The 7,907-nt window shown below is 37.5% G+C and overlaps 1 protein-coding gene and 1 long non-coding RNA gene across 2 annotated transcripts in view; both read right to left on the bottom strand.

Annotated features, from left to right (window-relative positions):
* LOC116186826 overlaps positions 1-7,865 on the bottom strand; it is a 15,584-nt gene extending 7,719 nt beyond the window's left edge. The window contains exons 1-2 of the long non-coding RNA XR_004151883.1: positions 7,842-7,865; positions 4,466-4,467 (exon numbers count right to left, since the gene is read on the bottom strand). This is a non-coding gene — a long non-coding RNA (uncharacterized LOC116186826). The remainder of the gene's footprint in view (positions 1-4,465; positions 4,468-7,841) is intronic.
* Positions 1-7,907, bottom strand: part of LOC102673009 (serine/threonine-protein kinase NLK) — an 82,059-nt gene that overhangs the window by 12,369 nt on the left and 61,783 nt on the right.

The following is a 7,907-nucleotide window of genomic DNA, read 5'->3' as shown; positions in this document are numbered from 1 at the left end:
TTTTTTTCTTTTTTCTTTTTTTTTTTTTTTTACAGATAAGTCGATTTTCCAAAATCGTTGGACTCCCGTGTGATCGATGAACCCCCATTGGTTGGAATCGAAACGATTTATCGTAACGTATCACTTCTTCAGACTTTTCTTCCTTTCATCCGAGCACGTCGAATCGAATTGATATCCTTAAAAATATTCTCTGGTCCTGCAACGCACATGGTGAAGAACCATCTGTGTTAAGAGTTCTTAAAAATATTATCCGCTCGAAACGAAGGACGATTCCTTCCTTTTTCTTTCCTTTTTGCACGGCGAAGGAAATGTAAATTCTTTTTCTTCAAAGATTTCCTCCTTCCAAGATTCATCCTCATTCTTCGGGATTCTTCGTATCACCGAGCTGTGTAAACCACGGCTGTCCCCTCTCTCTTTCCGTGTCCATTTTTCTTTTTTATGCATCTTTCTTTCTCTCCTCTTCCGACAAAATGGCGCGATCGAAGATACGCGCACATACGCTTAATCACAATTACGGAATACCGATTAATAATTCCATTCTCCTAAGGGCGGCGGCTTCGTGAGCGCGTGTTCGTTATGTACATTTGTTCCACAGGAACAAAGGGGGTCCTTGGATCGATCACACGTACACGGTTCTCTCCTCATCGATCACGATCAACTCTCGAGATCCGAGATACTTTCTTTCCCTTCCTTTCTCTCTCTCGATCCCTCTCCGTCTTTTTCTCGTTGTTCCGCTTCAGCAGGTACAAGGTAAACCGGAGTACTCTCGCGAGGTACTCTCGAAACGCTTCTTTTTCGCCTCCAGTTTCCAGATTCGCCGAGATGAGGGAACCAAGTATATATATTATAAATATACCGATCGATACCGTTCTTCTTCTCTCTTCCGTGCTCGATCGATCGTTACGAACACGCGCGCCGCAACGCTTACCCGTCTCTCTTCTTTTTTCTTTTTTCTTTCCTCTCCTCCGTTTTTTGCATTCTGTGTGTACATTAGCGTAGTACATTAACGATGAGAAGCGTAATGTAAAAAATCTATAAAAAAAAAAAAAAAAAAAAAAAAAAAAAAAAAAAAAAAAAAGAAAAAAAGAAAAAATAAAAGGAGGCTGGCCCGTCTGTTCGACCCTCTTTTACAAACTACGTCCTCCTCTTTTTTCTTTTTTTTTTTTTTCCTCCTCTCTCTTCTCGCTTCCCTTCTTCCTTCCCTCCACAAAAATTCCATTCAACAAATCCCTGGAAACTGATCGCCTTTCTTTTTCTTTTCCCTTCATCCTCGTCCCTTTAAATTTGCTCCTCTCTTCGTATCGTGTGGTCTTACTCTTGTGTGTCTCTACTCTTTCTTAACCTTCATGTATATAATATATATTTATAGATATCTATATACATACACGTGTCTATGTATATACATATCATAGCTAGTCGAAAATTGAGGCTCAATATGCTCGGCAGTCTATTGTCTCTCTTGGCTCTTCTTCTTCTTCTTCTTCCTCTTCCTCTTCCTCTTTCTAGTTTTATATCCGATCTCTTTCTCCGATCTCGCTTCTTCCATATCTTCGCTTCCTCCACAGCCTGTATACTCTCTTTTCATTCCTCCAACGTCTTTTCACTTTGTGTCCATGTATATTTTATCTTCCCTGTACAACTTCTTCTTACTTCTCTTCCTTCTTCTTCTCTTTCTTTTTCTTCAGGCTGTCGAAAAAATTCTCTTCTTCTTCTTTTTCTTCTTCTTCTTCTTCTTCGTTCAACGTCTCTCTTCGCGTGAAGAGAACAAACTCGTCCGCACGTTCATCATCCATTCGCGATTTCGGAGAAGAATTTTATTCCCACTGGTGAGGAGAGGGTGGCAGTTCCGAAGGATGAGCCACTGTGGAGCTGCAAGTCGTACGAACAGATCATTAGTACTTGCTATTTTAAGAGAAAACGAGTCTTTTTTTTTTAATAACTTTTTTTTGATTTTTCTCTTTTCATCGTTCGCTCTTTTTTTTTTTTTTTTTAAATAATTCGGGGGTGTATATTGTCTCGAGTGAGAACTCGAGCGGGAGAAACAGAGGTGTAACTACTTTTCAAATCCCCGCTTCCGGGCTTTCAAAAAAAAAAAAAAAAAAAAAGAAAAAGAAAAAGAAAAAAAAAGAAAAAAACACAAGGACTGGGGACTTGGTAAAATCTTGGAAATTTTTCTACGTATATACGTTTATACGTAGCTCTCTCTCTCTTTCTGTCTGTTCTTCTTCCTCTTCGTATTTTTAGCAGCTTTACTAAGCCCCACAGTCTTCGAGAGTATCTTCGAGCCAAGATCAACGAGACGACTCGAGGGATTCTTTTTTTCTTTTCTGCAATTTTTCAACAAGACAAGTATTATGAAATTACAAGATTATACAGTTATTTATTATTATTTATTATTTCTCCTTTTTTTTTTTTTTTTGGAATTTTCATTTAGAAGAGAGACGATCAATGCGATATATCGACAATTGGCTCGACGATACCCTTTGCGCGGAGATTTGAACACTAAGAAACTGTACACGACGAAAGTGCAAAGTGCTCCTCGCTATCGTAAAGGTATTTATTTTACGTGGGCAATCGTCGAAAGCATACGTTCATACGGCACTTCGAGTTTCGTCGAATCTAAACAATCGGGCTAAGGGATGATATGGTATGGTGATTCCAAAAAAAGGGGGATGGGGCAGCATATCGTCAACGAGTGGCAGCAGTGCGTCTCGAAAGTGTCGAAATACAAACGGTGAGAGGATGTACTGAACTCAATTCAAATCGAATTAAGGAAAGATCGTGTGATCAAAAGTGTAAAATAAAATAAAAATAAATGGAAGAAAGAAGGAAAATAAGTCCAAAAAAAGAAAAGAAAAAAAAGTAGAAACGAAGTATTAGATCTTAGAACTTGATTAGGTGCCTTTCTTACGTATTAAAAATATATTTATAACTCTGGTTTAAATCTGATAAAATAATTTGTTTCAAATATGCATGAATAAAAATTTTTTAGAGACAATCTGAAGAGGAAATCTTTAGAACATTTTTAACTGCAAAAAAAAAAAAAAAAGAAAATCAACGAATAAAATTCGTCATCTTTCTTTCTCAAAGGATTACACATTTAAAATAAATATTAATTACAAAGGCACCGAGTTCTTGGATCTAATAATTTATCCCGACCCCATAAGAGAATAAAAACAGAACTTTATCCAAAAATCGATTTTGAAAGGAAAGAACAAGGCCATGGTTTTTACTATGGAAAAAAAAAAAACGAAACTACGAGGGGTTGATAGGCTATAATTACTCGCTCTCTCTACCGTGTGTCTCGATATCAAACTGCATATTTACTTCTACTAGATTGTAATAATGCGTCTCGATTAATATCGAGATTCTTTCTTTTTTTTTTTTTTTTCTTAATTTACATACTGTTAACAAACGACGAATGAACAGAAGCGCTTCTAAGCAACTATTTGCCTCTAAGCTACCAGATCACGTCGTTTTTTTCAGACTTTTCTCGACCGAGGAAACGCTCTGCGTTCTCGTGACGATCGGATTCGAAGAGTCGCGTGGATCGTTGGATCGATCTCTCGTGCTCGATCGCGTTCCAGATCGTTTCAAACGCGAGACATGAATCAACGGAAGTATCCACAATGTGCGTAAGTATTTACGAACTTTTCGCCGGATCGTTATCGATCTTTGAATCACAGCGGCTTCGTGTAAAAAAGAAACGATCGTGGAATAACTTTTAACTTGGGATTATTTCGAAAGTTGAACTCTCTCTCCAATTTAAATCTTCAATTTAAATTGAAAATTGGAGAGAATTAAAGTCTTCTCGTTAAAAAACAATCCTCTTAAAAGAATTCCTGTTTCAAATAACTGTGTATATATATATATATCGTGGCAAATTATATTTCAAATTGTATTACGATACGCAATAACTTGAGAACGTAAAAGCGTTGAGAAAACAAAAGAAAAAGTATCAACACAGGCGAAATTGTATCGGTGATACGCGATAACTTGAGACGTAAAAGCGAAGAACGAAAACAAAAGAAAAAGTATCAACACGCAGGTGTTCTTCAAACGGTCGGCCATCGCTGCTTGCGCAGTTTGACTCGGGTGATCGAACGTGAATCATCAAATCCTGCTACGTTTCAGTGAATTTCGTGTTAAGTGTGGTTTAAGTGTGGAAAATTCAATCCTTTTTAAATAATCCCAAGAAGATCGTTATCTTCGCGTGCGTAGAGTTTCGAGATTATAAAGATTGGTTCGATTGACAAGGATTCGGCGATTCGAAATACTCGTTTCTCGCACACGTGTATAATTCGCGAAGACTCGACTCTTCAAATTCTACGTTGCCGGGAAGACAACGGAATGAAAGGGAGGTGCGACCGACTAAGTCTGGAGCTGAACAAAAGAACAAAAAAAAAAACGTTTCATCTGATTTCCATGCAGCTGTCAGCATGTGTGACAGCCGGCCATTAATCACGACTTTATATAAATATTTTCTTCTTTTATTTCTATTTTTTTTTTAAATGCTTTTCGTAGTTTGATCAAGAGATATATATATATATATATTTTTTAGTTATTATCATTTCTCTTTTTAGCTCTCTTTCCCTATTTGTCTCGTCTGTTTCTTGCAACGTCTCCCCTTCACGTCTCCGCCACCATATTTTTTTTAGCCACCGTTCAAACCGTCCTACAACTCGATAACTCGCGAGTTCTCCTCCGCCTCTAATCTCTGCCTCTGTTTCGGCTTTGCTTTGCCAAGCTCGAGGAAAGAAAAATTGGAAAACTAAAATCATTAGAGTTCTCGAAAATATCCGTCGCAAGTTTCGAGGATCCCGATTCGCGTCTCACGCTTTATTCGATCACGTTCTCTGAAAATTACTCGCTTCATATTCGAGAATATTCGAGAATATTTTATTAGAATAGTTGAAATAGTTTCGACCGATGGTTGAATAAAGTAGGCGTTTGAATTAATTGGCTTCTGAAACCCTTCGTTCTCGAGAAATTCAACGTTTTCCCAATATTATTATCTCTGGAAGAATCTTCAAAGAATAAAGAAATATATATTTCTCTCGATTTTATCCCCCTCCCTCTCCCACTAATCCCTTTCTCCTTCGTTCTTCGACCTTCCTAGACCGCGTCGAAATTATTTCTGGAGTTTAAAAAAAAAAAGGAAAAAAGATTAAAAGTGACCCCGGTCGCTTCTTTTCTCCGCCTTCCTCCTCGTCCAAAGCGGATAAAAGCGACGCCGCGCTGTGTCGTTAGCCCCGCTCGCTTTTGCACGCCCGATTCTCGCGAAATTCCGTTTCTCGCTGTTTCGTGATGACACGAGAGGTTTCTTCGTTTTTTTTTTTTTTTTTCTAAAAGAGAAATCTTCGATATTCCATTAAACCAATCGGGGACTTTAGTTTACGATACACGAATCGAAAATAATTTTTATCCATGCCAAATGGAATTCTTCGAAGATATTATTATAAGATACGAATCAACGTGAAAACAAAGCGAGAATATTTTTTCCTATCATAAGAGGGGGCGGGATCGAAGGCAAGAATTCAACAGTTATTCGATCGCGAATAAAAGTCGAACAAGAAGAGAGAAGAAACTAGTTTCCTTTGTTAGTCAATCGCGCGTCACCTCTTGGCAAAGCAAATCCGGCGGTGGAGAAAATTTCCAAACCGAAAAACCCATGTCGCGTCCCGGATTTGGCGAAATGACAGTAATAACTTCGCGGGTCATTGGTCCTTGAAAAATCACGCGCACATTCTGCGTGGTTACCGTCGATAGATCGGCGAAAAAATTCTCTTTTCAGCCTCCGTCTACCATTGTACCGTACAATCTTTGCAAAAGAGAATGGATAAAAAAAGAAAGAAAAAAAAAAAGAAGAAGAATTACAAAAACAGCGTACAAAAGTCAAAAATGGAAAAAAAAGGAATATATGTAAAAAATAAAAATATTTTCTTTGGGAACATTGCGGATAAAGTTTCATCTTTCCTTTTTTTCTATTTTATCTTCGATGCTCGTAATACGCTTTAAATACGATAAAAAAAAAATATATATATATATATGTAAAAAATTAATAGTTGTGTTAATTCGAAGATTACGGTCATTGTGCCAACAGCCAGATCACGCCAGGACTTCCAGTCGAAAATCACTTATTGAATATAGAATTATCGATTCGAAGGATATATTCAGGGATGGGAATCGTTTAAGGATTAAACTCTCAGAATGGTAATATTAGATGGAAAATATTCGTTTGATATAATGGATTAATTTTCAGATGGATCAGAAAGGTATATCCATCATCATCAAGTGGAAAAATGAAGCGTTTGGATTTCCATGGAAATCGTAATTTTTTTTTTTTTTCGGGAAACGGGCATTTTTAAGCATTTATTTGGATTTTCTCTAGGAAATCATTCTCTCAGGAGAATGGAGATCAGTTTCAAGAGGATCCTATCCAGGTGCTTCTACGAAAGAGAGTATCGTTTTTTCCCCCCCTTCGTCCGATTCTCGATAAGAATCGCGATCCGTCCAATCGTTTTTTTTTTTTTTTTTTTTTAAATCATATTTCTTTTCTCCTCTCTCAGGCCCGTTTCTCTCAACTGAATGCTGCATGGTTGATCAGGCCTTTCTTACACTCCTCGTGTCCAACAAAGCGCTCTTTTCAGCCGTTCTCTCTCAGCGTTATTTACAAGTACCACTTTCACAGCGACTCACGATACGAAATGTAAGAAAAAAAAAAAAAATAAAAAATAACACACCAGCGACCAGTCCATATCTCGATGATATACAAAAAAAAAAAAAAAAAAAAAAATCGAGACAAATTTTTCAAACGATCAACCCTAAATTCTTGCTTAGTCAGTTGTGTATCAAACGTGAGGTAAGATGCGATTATTCCACGTAACTTGTTCCTTCGAGCTCCTCGAAGATCCCCCAACTTGGGAAACGGACTTTGCACACGCGTTATCTTTAATCTGATCTTTAATCCAGGATTTTATATCCACTTTTTTTTTTCCACGAGTGTCGTTCGTTAATTCGTTAAAGGTCTCTTTAATCGGTCGAGCTGCTGTTAATTAGCAAAACTCGATGAAAAGCGACGAGTGAATCCCAATTAGAGAGACTATTCGCGCCTTTCATTCAAAGTAGTAGATTTGCAAATATTTTATCTTGTCGATAAAAAGTTTTTCACGTATCGTATTTGGAATTTCTATTTTTTTCCTCTTTTCCTTATTAAAAGTTATCGGTAAAAAGAAAATGTTATTTGCAAAACAACGATCAAGATATTCTCATTCGCGTTATCCAACATCGATACGCGTGAAAAAAAAACTTTGATAAATTTGAATAGAGAAGAAAATAGGAATTCCAGTTTCATCGCATCCTGTTCCATTTAGGCGATTGAGAAAACGCGCGAGGGAACTCGAAGAATCCCCATATTTCTTTTCAAGGAAAGAGGGCATCCTTTTCTTTTTCCCTTTTCTCTCTCTTTCTCTCTCTCCCTCCAGAATTTCTCCCGACGTGTAATTTTTCTCCCGTTAATTCAATTTTCTCTCGTCGTAACGTCGTGTAACATCACGCGACGAGGATTAAACGCGTTTGAAATTGGGGACGAATCGATCGATAAAATTGGCAGACCTTCGAGGAGCAGGCCAATAGAGAGAGAGCAAACTCAATTATAGGAGATTTACGATTCCAAGTAGCCGGGAAGGCTTCTCGAATCGTGTCAGGCTTGGATCGGAAGTCGGTCGAGCGAGCTGGTCGGTGGCGTGTGCATCCGGCAACGTGTGTTTCACGAGGACCCATCATACACACATATATATATATATATATATATCAAGCTGTTTGACTCTATACTCATTCACAGTATATATATATATATATGTATATATGTATGTATTTATATATACACAGTATCAATCATACAAAAG

Source organism: Apis dorsata, unplaced genomic scaffold (genome assembly GCF_000469605.1).
Source record: "Apis dorsata unplaced genomic scaffold, Apis dorsata 1.3 scaffold_59, whole genome shotgun sequence".
In the NCBI taxonomy this organism is placed as follows: Eukaryota; Metazoa; Arthropoda; class Insecta; order Hymenoptera; family Apidae; genus Apis; species Apis dorsata.
This window is presented reverse-complemented; position numbering and strand designations above follow the sequence as displayed.